This window comes from Chiloscyllium plagiosum, unplaced genomic scaffold (assembly GCF_037043375.1).
Source record: "Chiloscyllium plagiosum isolate Xiang-an unplaced genomic scaffold, Cpla_swu_hap1 HiC_scaffold_9, whole genome shotgun sequence".
Taxonomy (NCBI): Eukaryota; Metazoa; Chordata; class Chondrichthyes; order Orectolobiformes; family Hemiscylliidae; genus Chiloscyllium; species Chiloscyllium plagiosum.
In genome coordinates this window covers 2,059,212-2,073,373 of record NW_028270147.1, presented here as the reverse complement: position 1 = coordinate 2,073,373, position 14,162 = coordinate 2,059,212, and the positions used below count along the sequence as shown (strand labels likewise).

The following is a 14,162-nucleotide window of genomic DNA, read 5'->3' as shown; positions in this document are numbered from 1 at the left end:
GTGGGGAGGGGGTGTGAGTGAGGGGGGTGTGAGTGAGTGGTGGGGAGGGGGTGTGAGTGAGGGGGGTGTGAGTGAGTGATGGGGAGGGGTGTGAGTGAGGGGGGTGTGAGTGAGTGATGGGGAGTGGTGTGAGTGAGGGGGGTGTGAGTGAGTGATGGGGGGTGTGAGTGAGTGATGGGGAGGGGGGTGTGAGTGAGGGGGGTGTGAGTGAGTGATGGGGAGGGGTGTGAGTGAGGGGGGTGTGAGTGAGTGATGGGGAGGGGTGTGAGTGAGGGGGGTGTGAGTGAGTGATGGGGGGTGTGAGTGAGTGATGGGGAGGGAGTGTGAGTGAGGGGGTGTGAGTGAGTGATGGGGAGGGGGGTGTGAGTGAGGGGGGTGTGAGTGAGTGATGGGGAGGGGGGTGTGAGTGAGGGGGGTTTGAGTGAGTGGGGTGTGAGTGAGGAGGGTGTGAGTGAGTGATGAGGAGGGGGTGTGAGTGAGGGGGGTGTGATTGAGTGATGGGGAGGGGGTGTGAGTGAGGGGGGTGTGAGTGAGGGGGGTGTGAGTGAGTGATGAGGAGGGGGTGTGAGTGAGGGGAGTGTGAGTGAGGGGGGTGTGAGTGAGGGGGGTGTGAGTGAGGGGGGTGTGAGTGAGGGGCGTGTGAGTGAGTGATGGGGAGGGGGTGTGAGTGAGGGGGGTGTGAGTGAGTGATGGGGAGGGTGTGTGAGTGAGGGGGGTGTGAGTGAGGGGGGTGTGAGTGAGTGATGGGGAGGGTGTGTGAGTGAGGGGGGTGTGAGTGAGGGGGGTGTGAGTGAGTGATGGGGAGGGGGGTGTGAGTGAGGGGGGTGTGAGTGAGTGATGGGGAGGGGTTGTAAATGAGGGGGTGTGAGTGAGTGATGGGGAGGGGGTGTGAGTGAGTGATGGGGGGTGTGAGTGAGTGATGGGGAGGGGGTTTAGTGAGGGGGGTGTGAGTGAGTGATGGGGAGGGGGTGTGAGTGAGGGGGGGGTGAATGAGTGATGGGGAGGGGGTGTGAGTGAGTCATGGGGAGGGGGTGTGAGTGAGGGGGAGTGAGTGAGTGATGGGGAGGGGTTGTGAATGAGGGGGTGTGAGTGAGTGATGGGGAGGGGGTGTGAGTGAGTGATGGGGGGTGTGAGTGAGTGATGGGGAGGGGGGTGTGAGTGAGGGGGGTGTGAGTGAGTGATGGGGAGGGGGGTGTGAGTGAGGGTGGTGTGAGTGAGTGATGGGGAGGGGGGTGTGAGTGAGGGGAGTGTGAGTGAGTGATGGGGAGGGGGTGTGAGTGAGGGGGGTGTGAGTGAGGGGGTGTGAGTGAGTGATGGGGAGGGGGGTGTGAGTGAGGGGGGTGTGAGTGGTGTGGGTGTGAGTGAGTGATGGGGAGGGGGTTTAGTGAGGGGGGTGTGAGTGAGTGATGGGGAGGAGTGTGAGTGAGGGTGGTGTGAGTGAGTGGTGGGGAGGGGGTGTGAGTGAGGGGGTGTGAGTGAGTGATGGGGAGGGTGGTGTGAGTGAGGGGGGTGTGAGTGAAGGGGGGTGTGAGTGAGTGATGAGGAGGGGGGTGTGAGTGAGGGGGGTGTGAGTGAGGGGGGTGTGAGTGAGTGATGGGGAGGGGGTGTGAGTGAGTGATGGGGAGGGGTGTGTGAGTGAGGGGGGTGTGTGAGTGATGGGGAGGAGGGTGTGAGTGAGTGATGGGGAGGGGGTGTGAGTGAGGGGGGTGTGAGTGAGGGGGTGTGTGAGTGAGGGGGGTGTGAGTGAGTGATGGGGAGGGGGGTGTCGCTGAGGGGGGTGCGAGTGAGTGATGGGGAGGGGGTTTAGTGAGGGGGGTGTGAGTGAGTGATGGGGAGGAGTGTGAGTGAGGGTGGTGTGAGTGAGTGGTGGGGAGGGGGTGTGAGTGAGGGGGGTGTGAGTGAGTGATGGGGAGGGGGGTGTGAGTGAGGGGGGTGTGAGTGAAGGGGGTGTGAGTGAGTGATGAGGAGGGGGTGTGAGTGAGGGGAGTGTGAGTGAGGGGGGTGTGAGTGAGGGGGGGTGTGAGTGAGTGATGGGGAGGGGGTGTTAGTGAGGGGGGTGTGAGTGAGGGGGGTGTGAGTGAGGGGGGTGTGAGTGAGGGGGGTGTGAGTGAGTGATGGGGAGGGGTGTGAGTGAGGGGGGTGTGAGTGAGTGATGGGGAGGGGTGTGAGTGAGGGGGGTGCGAGTGAGTGATGGGGAGGGGGTTTAGTGAGGGGGGTGTGAGTGAGTGATGGGGAGGAGTGTGAGTGAGGGGGTTGTGAGTGAGTGATCGGGAGGGGGTTTAGTGAGGGGGGTGTGAGTGAGTGATGGGGAGGGGGTGTGAGTGAGGGGGTTGTGAGTGAGTGATCGGGAGGGGGTTTAGTGAGGGGGGTGTGAGTGAGTGATGGGGAGGGGGTGTGAGTGAGGGTGTTGTGAGTGAGTGATGGGGAGGGGGTTTAGTGAGGGGGGTGTGAGTGAGTGATGGGGAGGAGTGTGAGTGAGGGTGGTGCGAGTGAGTGGTGGGGAGGGGGTTGAGGAGGGGTGGGTGGGGGGGGGGGGTGAGGGGGGGGGGGTTGAGTGAGGGTGTGAGTGAGTGATGGGGAGGGGGTGTGAGTGAGGGGGGGGTGAGTGAGTGATGGGGAGGGGGTGTGAGTGAGTCATGGGGAGGGGGTGTGAGTGAGGGGGGAGTGAGTGAGTGATGGGGAGGGGTTGTGAATGAGGGGGTGTGAGTGAGTGATGGGGAGGGGGTGTGAGTGAGTGATGGGGGGTGTGAGTGAGTGATGGGGAGGGGTGTGTGAGTGAGGGGATGTGAGTGAGTGATGGGGAGGGGGGTGTGAGTGAGGGTGGTGTGAGTGAGTGATGGGGAGGGGGGTGTGAGTGAGGGGGGTGTGAGTGAGTGATGGGGAGGGGGGTGTGAGTGAGGGGGGTGTGAGTGAGTGATGGGGAGGGGGCTGTGAGTGAGGGGGGTGTGAGTGAGGGGGGTGTAAGTGAGTGATGGGGAGGGGGGTGTCGCTGAGGGGGGTGCGAGTGAGTGATGGGGAGGGGGTTTAGTGAGGGGGGTGTGAGTGAGTGATGGGGAGGAGTGTGAGTGAGGGTGGTGTGAGTGAGTGGTGGGGAGGGGGTGTGAGTGAGGGGGTGTGAGTGAGTGATGGGGAGTGGGGTGTGAGTGAGGGGGGTGTGAGTGAGGGGGGTGTGAGTGAGTGATGAGGAGGGGGTGTGAGTGAGGGGAGTGTGAGTGAGGGGTGTGTGAGTGAGGGGGGTGTGAGTGAGTGATGGGGAGGGGGTGTTAGTGAGGGGGGTGTGAGTGAGGGGTGTGTGAGTGAGGGGGGTGTGAGTGAGTGATGGGGAGGGGTGTGAGTGAGGGGGGTGTGAGTGAGTGATGGGGAGGGGTGTGAGTGAGGGGGGTGTGAGTGAGTGATGGGGAGGGGGTGTGAGTGAGGGGGGTGTGAGTGAGTGATGGGGAGGGGGGTGTGAGTGAGGGGGGTGTGAGTGAGTGATGGGGAGGGGGGTGTGAGTGAGGGAGGGTGTGAGTGAGTGATGGGGAGGGGGGTTGTGAGTGAGGGGGGTGTGAGTGAGGGGGGGTGTGAGTGAGTGATGGGGAGGGAGTGTGAGTGAGGGGGGTGAGAGTGAGTGATGGGGAGGGAGTGTGAGTGAGGGGGGGTGGTGAGTGATGGGGAGGGGGGTGTAAGTGAGGGGGGTGTGAGTGAGTGGTGGGGAGGGGGTGTGAGTGAGGGGGGTGTGAGTGAGTGATGGGGAGGGGTGTGAGTGAGGGGGGTGTGAGTGAATGATGGGGAGGGGGTGTGGTGAGGGGGGGTGTGAGTGAGTGATGGGGAGGGGGGTGTGAGTGAGGGGGGTGTGAGTGAGTGATGGGGAGGGGGGTGTGAGTGAGGAGGGTGTGAGTGAGTGATGGGGAGGGGGTTGTGAGTGAGGGGGGTGTGAGTGAGGGGGGTGTGAGTGAGTGATGGGGAGGGGGGGTGTGAGTGAGGGGGGTGTGAGTGAGTGATGGGGGGGGGGGTGTGAGTGAGGGGGGTGTGAGTGAGTGATGGGGAGGGGGGGTGTGAGTGGGGGGGGTGTGAGTGGTGGTGGGGAGGGGATGTGAGTGAGGGGGGTGTGAGTGAGTGATGGGGAGGGGTGTGAGTGAGGGGGGTGTGAGTGAGTGATGGGGAGGGGGTGTGAGTGAGGAGGGTGTGAGTGAGTGATGGGGAGGGGGTGTCGCTGAGGGGGGTGCGAGTGGGGGAGGTGTGAGTGAGTGATGGGGAGGGGGGTGTGAGTGAGTGTGATGGAGAGGGGGGGTGTGAGTGAGTGAAGGGGAGGGGGTGTGAGTGAGGGAGGTGTGAGTGAGTGATAGGGAGGGGGGTGTGAATGAGGGGGTGTGAGTGAGTGATGGGGAGAGTGGTGTGAGTGAGTGATGGGGAGGGGGTGTCGCTGAGGGGGGGTGTGAGTGAGGGGGGTGTGAATGAGGGGGGTGTGAGTGAGTGATGGGGAGGAGGTGTGAGTGAGGGGGGTGTGTGAGTGATGGTAAGGGGGTGTGAGTGAGTGATGGTGAGGGGGTGTGAGGGGGTGTGAGTGAGGGGGTGTGAGTGGGGTGTGGGGAGGAGGGTGTGTGGTGGGGGGGTGTGAGTGAGGGGGGTTTGAGTGAGTGATGGGGAGGGGGTGTGAGTGAGGGGGGTGTGAGTGAGTGATGGGGAGGGGGTGTGGTGAGGGGGGGTGTGAGTGAGGGGGGTGTGAGTGAGGTGGTGTGAGTGAGTGATGGGGAGGGGGGTGTGAGTGAGTGATGGGGTGGGGGTGTGAGTGAGGGGAGTGTGAGTGAGGGGGTTGTGTGGTGAGTGATGGGGTGGGGGTGTGAGTGAGGGGTGTGTGTAGGGGGGTTTGAGTGAGTGATGGGGAGGGGTGTGATGGGGGGGTGTGAGGGGGGTGTGAGTGAGTGATGGGGAGGGGGGTGTGAGTGAGTGATGGGGTGGGGGGTGTGTGAGGTGAGGGGGTGTGAGTGAGGGGGGTGTGGTGAGGTGTGGTGGGGTGTGTGTGGGAGGGGGGTGGTGAGTGAGTGTGGGGGGGGGTGTGAGTGAGGGGGGGTGTGAGTGAGGGGTGTGTGAGGGGTGAGGGTGTGTGAGTGAGGGGGGGTGTGAGGTGGGGGGGGTGTGAGTGGGGGGTGTGAGTGGGGTGTGAGTGGGGGGGGGGGTGTGAGTGAGGGGGGGTGTGAGTGAGGGGGGTGTGAGGTGAGGGGGGGTGTGGAGGTGAGTGATGGGGAGGGGTGTGAGTGAGGGGGTGTGTGAGTGAGGGGGGGTGTGAGTGAGTGTGTGGGAGGGGGTGTGTGTGAGGGGGGTTGTGAGTGAGTGTGGGGAGGGGGGTGTGGTGAGGGGGGTGTGAGTGGGGGGGTGTGGTGAGTGATGGGGAGGGGGTGTGAGTGAGGGGGGTGTGGTGAGGGGGGGTGGTGAGTGTGGGGAGGGGGTGGTGAGTGTGGGGAGGGGTGTGTGAGTGAGGGGGGTGTGAGTGAGTGATGGGGAGGGGGTGTGGTGAGTGATGGGAGGGGTGTGAGTGAGGGGGGGTGTGAGTGAGGGGGGTGGGGGGTGAGTGAGTGATGGGGAGGGGGGTGTGAGTGAGTGATGGGGAGGGGGTGTCCCTGAGGGGGGTGTGAGTGAGGGGGTGTGAGTGAGTGATGGGGAGGGGGGTGTGAGTGAGGGGGTGTGAATGAGTTTTGGAGGTCTGAGGGGGTGTGAGCTGAGGGGTGTGTGAGAGTGATGGGGAGGGGGGTCGTGAGTGAGGGGGGTGTGAGTGAGGGGGGTGTGAGTGAGGGGAGGTGTGAGTGAGTGATGGGGAGGGGGTGTGAGTGAGGGGGGGCAGTGACAGAGCCCTGACCCATTCTGTTCACACTCAGTCAGCAGGTGGGCAGCAGATGGTCCCCATCCTCGCCCTGGCATCGAGGCTGAGAGTGTCGGGTCTGGGTTACTGATACTGAACATAGATCATTACAGCTCAGGACAGGCCCTTCGGCCCTCGATGTTGTGCCGACCTGTGGAACCAATCTGAAGCTTATCTTACCTACACTGTTCCATCCTCATCCAGATGTTTATCCAATGACCATTTCAATGCCCCTTAAAGTTGGTGAAAGTGAGGACTGTAGATGCTGGAAACCAGAGTCTAGATCAGAGTGGTTCTGGAACAGCACAGCAGGTCAGGCAGCATCCGAGGAGCAGGAAAATTGTCATTTTGGGCAAAAGCCCTTCATCAGGATTAATTCAATCACAATAGAATAATTTATGATGAAGGGCTTTTGCCTGAAACGTCGATTTTCCTGCTCCTCGGATGCTGCCTGACCTACTGTGCTTTTCCAGCAACACTCTGATCTAGTCTTAAAGTTGGTGAGTCTACTACTGTCACAGGCAGTGCGTTCCACACCCCTACTACTCTCTGAGTAAAGAAACTACCTCTGACATCTGTCCTATATCTATAACCCCTCAATTTAAAGCTCTGTCCCCTTTTGCTAACCATCACCATCCGAGGGAAAAGGCTCTCCCTGTCCACCCTATCTAACCCTCTGATTATCTTTATGTCTCAGTTAAGTCACCTCTTAACCTTCTTCTCTCTAACAAAAACAGCCTCAAATCCCTCAGCCTTTCCTCATAAGACCTTCCCTCCATACCAGGCAACATCCTAGTAAATCTCCTCTGAACCTTTCCAAAGCTTCCACATCCTTCCTATAATTAGATTAGATTAGATTACATTACAGTGTGGAAACAGGCCCTTCGGCCCAACAAGTCCACACCGCCCTGCCGAAGTGCAACCCACCCATACCCCTACATTTACCCCTTACCTAACACTACGGGCAACTTAGCATGGCCAATTCACCTGACCTGCACATGTTTGGACTGTGGGAGGAAACCGGAGCACCCAGAGGAAACCCACGCAGACACGGGGAGAACGTGCAAACTCCACACAGTCAGTCGCCTGAGGCGGGAATTGAACTCAGGTCTCTGGCGCTGTGAGGCAGCAGTGCTAACCACTGTGCCACCGTGCCGCCCACAAATGCGGTGACCAGAACAGTACACAATACTCCAAGTGCAGCCACACCAGAGTTTTGTACAGCTGCAACATGACCTCATGGCTCCGAAACTCAATCCCTCTCCCAATAAAAGCTAACACACCGTATACCTTCTTAACAACCCTATTAATCTGGGTGGCAACTGTCAGGGATCTATGTGCATGGACACTGAGATCTCTCTGTTCATCTACACTACCAAGAATCTTACCATTCACCTAGTACTCTGCATTCCTGTTACTCCTTCCAAAGTGAATCACCTGACACTTTCCCACATTAAACTCCATTTGCCACCTCTCAGCCCAGCTCTGCAGCTTATCTATGTCCCTCTGTAACCTGCAACATCCTTCAGCACTGTCCACAACTCTACCAACTTTAGTGTCATCCACAAATTTACTAACCCATCGTTTTCAGCCCATATTTAGGTCATTTATAAAATGACAAACAGCCCCATGGTAGGCTACTGCAGAAAATACGGAGATATGGCATTGAGGGTGAGTTGGAGGTTTGGATTAGGAATTGGCTGGATGGAAGAAGACAGAGGGTAGTAGTTGATGGCAAAGTTTCTTCATGGAGTGCCGTCACTAGCGGTGTTCCGCAAGGATCTGTTTTGGGACCATTGCTGTTTGTCATTTTTATAAATGACCTGGAAGAGGGGTTAGAAGGTTGGGTGAGCAAGTTTGCGGATGATACGAAAGTCGGAGGAGTTGTTGACAGTGAGGAAGGATGTGGCAGGTTACAGCAGGATATAGAGAAGCTGCAGAGCTGGGCAGAAAGGTGGCAGATGGAATTCAATGTAGCTAAGTGTGAGGTGATTCACTTTGGGAAGAATAACAGAAAGATGGGGTACTGGGCTAATGGTCGGATACTTGGTAGTGTGGATGAGCAGAGGGATCTTGGTGTCCATGTACACAGATCTCTGAAAGTTGCCACCCAGGTAAATAGTGCGGTGAGGAAGGCATATGGCGTACTGGCTTTTATTGGTAGAGGAATTGAGTTCCGGAGTCCTGAGGTCATGATGCAGTTGTATAAGACTCTGGTACGGCCGCATCTGGAATATTGTGTGCAGTTTTGGTCGCCATACTATAGGAAGGATGTGGAGGCATTGGAACGGGTGCAGAGGAGGTTTACCAGGATGGTGCCTGGTATGGAAGGAAAATCGTATGAGGAAAGACTGAGGCACTTGGGGCTGTTTTCATTGGAGAAAAGAAGGTTTAGGGGTGACTTGATTGAGGTGTACAAGATGATTAGGGGGTTAGATAGGGTCGACAGTATGAACCTTTTCCCGCGTATTGAGTCGGGTATTACAAGGGGGCATAGCTTTAAATTAAGGGGGGGTAGATATAGGACTGATGTTAGGGGTAGGTTCTTCACTCAGCGAGTCGTTAGTTCATGGAATGCCCTGCCAGTAACAGTGGTGGACTCTCCCTCTTTATGGGCATTTAAGAGGGCATTGGATAGGTATATGGAGGATAGTGGGTTAGTGTAGTTTAGGTGGGCTTGGATCGGCGCAACATCGAGGGCCCAAGGGCCTGTACTGCGCTGTATTCTTCTATGTTCTATGTTCTATGTAGCAGTGACCCCCAAGACAGATCCTTGTGGTACCCCACTAGTAACTGAACTCCAGGATGAATATTTCCCATCAACCACCACCCTCTGTCTTCTTTCAGCTAACGTATTTCTGATCCAAACTGCTCAATCCCCCTCAATCCCATGGTTCCATATTTTGTGCAATAGCCAATCATGGGGAACCTTATCAAACACCTTACTGAAATCCATATACACCACATCAACCACTTTACCCTCATCTACCTGTTTTATCACCTTCTCAAAGAACTCAATAAGGTTTCTGAGGTACCACATTCCCTTCAGAAAATCGTGTTGACTACCCCTAATCAACTTATTCCTCTCTAGATGATTATAAAAACAATCTCTTATAATCCTTTCCAACACTTTACCCACAACCGAAGTAAGTCTCACAGGTCTGTAATTACCAGGGTTGTCTCTAGTCCCGTTCTCGAACAAGGGAACAACATTTGCTATCCTCCAGCCTTCTGGCACTGTTCCTGTAGACATTGATGACATAAAGATCAAAGCCAAAGGCTCGGCAATCTCCTCCTTCGCTTCCCAGAGAATCCCAGGATAACTTCAATCCGGCCCAGGGGACTTATCTATTTTCACACTCTGCAGGATTTCTAATACTCTTCCTTGTGAACCTCAATCCCACCCCCCAGTCTCGTAGCCTGTACCTCAGTATTCTCCTCGACAACTTTGTCTTTTTCTCGTGTGAATATTGAGGAAAAATATCCATTTAGCACTTCCCCATCTCCTCAGACTCCACGCACAACTTCCCACTACTGTCCTTGATTGGCCCTAATCTTACCCCAGTCATTCTTTTATTCCTGATATACCTAAAGAAAAGTTTTCCCTCATCCTATTCGCCAACAACTTCCCATGTCCCCTCCTGGTTTGTCTTAGCTCCCTCTTTAGGTCCTTCCTGACTAACTTGTAACTCCCAAGTGCCCTAACTGAGCCTTCACACCTCATCCTAACATAAGCCGCCTTCTTCCTATTGACAAGAGATTCAACTTCTTTAGAAAACCACAGCTCCCTCGCTCGGCCACTCCCTCCCTGCCTGACAGGTACACACTTATCAAGGACATGCAGTAGCTGTTCCGTGAATAAGCTCCACATTTCAGTTGTGACCATCCCCTGCAGTTTCCTTCCCCATCCTATACATCCTAAATCTTGCCTAATCACATCATAACTGCCTTTCCCCCAGCTATAACTCTTGCCCTGCCTATCCCTTTCCCATCACTAAAGTAAACATAACCGAAATGTGATCACTATCACCAAAGTCCTCACCTACCTCTAAATCTATCACCTGGCCGGGTTCATTACCCAGTACCAAATCCAAAGTGGCTTCGCCCCTTGTTGGCCTGTCTACATACTGTCTCAGGAAACCCTCCTGCACACACTGGACAAAAACTGACCCATCTAAAGTACTTGAACTATCGTATTCCCTGTCAGTATTTGGAAAGTTGAAGCCCCCCAGAACAACTACCCTGTTATTCTCACTCCTTTCCAGAATTATCTTTGCTATCCTTTCCTCGACATCCCTGGAACAATTGGAGGCCTATAGAAAACTCCCAACAGGGTGACCTCTCCTTTCCTGTTTCTAACCTCAGCCCATACTACCTCAGTAGACGAGTCCTCAAACGTCCTTTTTGCTACTGTAATACTGTCCTTGACTAACAATGTCACCCCTCCCCCTCTTTTACCATCTTCTCTGTTCTTACTGAAACATCTAAACCCCAGAACCTGCAACAACCATTCCTGTCCCTGCTCTATCCATGTCTCCAAAATGGCCACAACATCAAACTCCCAGGTACCATCCCATGCTGCAAGTTCACCCACCTTATTCCGGATGCTCCTGGCGTTGAAGTAGACACACTTCAAAACACCCTCCTACTTGCTGGTGAACTCTTGCGGCCTTGAAACCTCATTCCTGACCCCACTACTCTCAACCTCCTGTACACTGGAGCTACAATTCTGGTTCCCATCCCCCTGCTGAATTAGTTTAAACCCTCCTGAAGAGCGTTAGCGAATCTCCCCCCCCCCCCCCCCCCCCCCCCCCCCAGGATATTGGTACCCCTCTGGTTCAGGTGTAGACCGTCCTGTTTGTAGATTAGATTAGATTAGATTAGATTACATTACATTACAGTGTGGAAACAGGCCCTTCAGCCCAACAAGTCCACACCGACCCGCCGAAGCGCAACCCACCCATACCCCTACATTTGCCCCTTACCTAACCCAAGGGCAATTTAGCATGGCCAATTCACCTGATCCACCTACCCCAGAGAGAGCCCCAATTATCCAGGAATCCAAAACCCTCCCTCCTGCACCATCCCTGTAGCCACATGGTCAACTCCTCCCTGTCCCTATTCCTCACCTCACTAGCACGTGGCACAGGCAACAAACCAGGGATAACAACTCTGTCTGTCCGAGCTCTAAGCTTCCATCCGAGCTCCCTGAATTTCTGCCTGACATCCCCATCCCTTTTCCTACCGATGTCATTGGTCCCGATGTGGACCACGACTTGGGGCTGCTCTCCCTTCCCCTTGAGGATCCCAAAACACGATCAGAGACATCACGAGCCCTGGCACCTGGAAGGCAATACATTAACCCTGAGTCTCTCTCATTCCCACAGAACCTCCTATCTGTCCCCCTGACTATCGAGTCCCCAATGACTAATGCTCTGCTCCTCTTCCCCCTTCCCTTCTGAGCAGCAGGGACAGACTCTGTGCCAGAGCCCTGTGCCCCACTGCTTTTCCCTGGTAAGTCCCCCCCCCCCCTCCCAACAGTATCCAAAACGGTATACTTACTGTTGAGGGGAACAGCCACAGGGGATCCCTGCACTGCCTGCCGGTTCCCTTTCCATCCCCTGACTGTAACCCATCTCCCTTCTCCTTGTACCTGAGGTGTGACGACCTCCCTGTACCTCCACTCAGTCACCCCCTCTGCTTCACAAATGTCCCACATCCCAAATGGTCCTGTACCAGAATCACAAATCCTAAAATTCTCAGGAGTTAGGGTAACTCTGGGGAGAGGTAAGGTCACTCTTGGTCAGTTAGGGTCACTCTCGGTCAGTTAGGGTTACTCTCGGTCAGTTAGGGTCACTCTCAGTCAGTTAGGGGAGTTTTAGAGTCATAGAGATGTGCAGCACAGAAACAGACCCGTTGGTCTAACCCACCCATGCTGACCAGATATCCTGAACTAATCTAGTCCCATTTGCCAGCACTTGGCCCATATCCCTCCAAACCCTTCCCATTCATACACCCATCCAGATACCTTATAAATGTTGCAACTGTACCAGCCTCCACCACTTCCTCTGACAGAGTGAAAAAGTTGTCCCTTAGATCCCTTTTAAATCTTTCCCCTCTCATTGTGGGCGGCACGGTGGCACAGTGGTTAGCACTGCTGCCTCGCAGCGCCAGAGACCCGGGTTCAATTCCCGCCTCAGGCGACTCACTGTGTGGAGTTTGCACGTTCTCCCCGTGTCTGCGTGGGTTTCCTCCGGGTGCTCCGGTTTCCTCCCACAGTCCAAAGATGTGCAGGTCAGGTGAATTGGCCATGCTAAATTGCCCGTAGTGTTAGGTAAGGGGTAAATGTAGGGGTATGGGTGGGTTACGCTTCGGCGGGTCGGTGTGGACTTGTTGGGCCGAAGGGCCTGTTTCCACACTGTAAAGTAATCTAATCTAATCTAATCTAATCTAATCCTTTGCCTCTAGTTCTGGACTCCTCCTCCTCTACTGCCGATTCAACCTATGGTCACTCTCGGTCAGTTATGTTCACTCTCAGTCAGTTATGTTCACTCTCAGTCAGTTAGGGTCACTCTCAGTCAGTTACGGTCACTCTCGGACAGTAATAGTCACTCTCAGTCAGTTAGGGTCACTCTCGGTCAGTTAGGGTCACTCCTGGTCAATAGTGGTCCTCTCGGTCAGTAACGGTCACTCCCGGTCAGTAACGGTCACTCCCGGTCAGTAACGGTCACTCCCGGTCAGTGGGGGGGTGGGTTTTGGGGGTTCACTCAGTGAAAGGTGTGGAATGATGTGAGCAGCATGCAAAGGGTTAATAACTGGGAATGCTGTGATGTTAAATCCATGATCAAGGTGAACATATTGTGACAGTGAGACTCACACAGTGCCCAATCCGGTACCTGGGAAATCAGGATTACACCAGGATCAAACCTGTCCCAGTCACAGCTTTACCACACTCACTCCCTGTTCACACTCACTCCCTGTTCACACTCACCCCCTGCTCTTCCCACTGAAAACTCACACTCACACCCCGTTCACTATCACACCCCATTCACACTCACCCCCTGTTCATACTCACCCTTTGTTCACACTCACCCTTTGTTCACACTCACTCCCCGTTCACACTCACTCCCCGTTCACACTCACTCCCCATTCACACTCACTCCCTGCTCTTCCCACTGAAAGCTCACACTCACTCCCCATTCACATTCACTCCGTTCACACTCACTCCTTGTTGACACTCACTCCCCGCTCTTCCCACTGAAAGCTCAAACTCACTCCCCATTCACACTCATCCCCATTCACACTCACTCCTTGCTCTTCCCACTGAAAGCTCACACTATCTCTCCATTCACACACAGAACATGGAACAGTACAGCGCAGAACAGGCCCTTCGGTCCTTGTTGTTGTACTGACCTGTGAACTATTCTCAGCTCATCCCCCTACACTATCCCAAAATCCTCCATGTGCTTATCCAAGGATTGTTTAAATCTCCCTAATGTGGCTGAGTTGACTACATTAGCAGGTAGGGCATTCCACACCCTTAACACTCTCTGAGTAAAGAACCTGCCTCTGACATCTGTCTTAAATCTATCACCCCTCAATTTATAGTTATGCCCCTCGCACACACTGACATCATCATTCTAGGAAAAAGACTTTCACTGTCTACCCTATCTAATTCTCTGATCATCCTGTATGTCTCTATCAAATCCCCTCTTAGCCTTCTTCTTTCCAATGAGAACAGACCCAAGTCTCTCAGCCTTTCATCATAAGACCTTCCCTCCAGACCAGGCAACATCCTGATAAATCTCCTCTGCACCTTTTCCAACGCTTCCACATCCTTCCCGAAATATGGGGACCAGAACTGTACACAATATTCCGAGTGTGGCCCCATTAGCGTTTTGTATAGTTACAGCATGATACTGCGGCTCCGGAACTCAATCCCATTTACACTCACTTCCTGTTCCTATTTACTCCTTGTTCACACTCAATGACTGTTCACAATTACTCCCCGCTCACACTCACCCCCATTCACCATCATTCCCCATTCACGCACTCCCTGTTCACACTCACCACTCACTCCCTGTAACCAATCCCACCTTGTTCACACTCGCTCTCCTTTAACACAGTCATTCCCCATTCACACCCACTCCCTTTTCCCACCCACTCCCTTTTCGCACTCACTCCCTGTTCACACACACACCCCGTTCACACTCACCACTGTTACTCTTCTCATTCACACTTATTCCCAATTCACACAGTCCCCGTTCACACTCACTCCCCATTCACACTCACTCCCCTTTAACACAGTCATTCCCAATTCACACTC

General features: G+C 54.8%; 1 protein-coding gene across 3 annotated transcripts in view; it reads right to left on the bottom strand.

Annotated features, from left to right (window-relative positions):
• Nucleotides 1–14,162, bottom strand: part of LOC148149074 (netrin-G1-like) — a 170,471-nt gene that overhangs the window by 26,155 nt on the left and 130,154 nt on the right. The window lies entirely within an intron of this gene.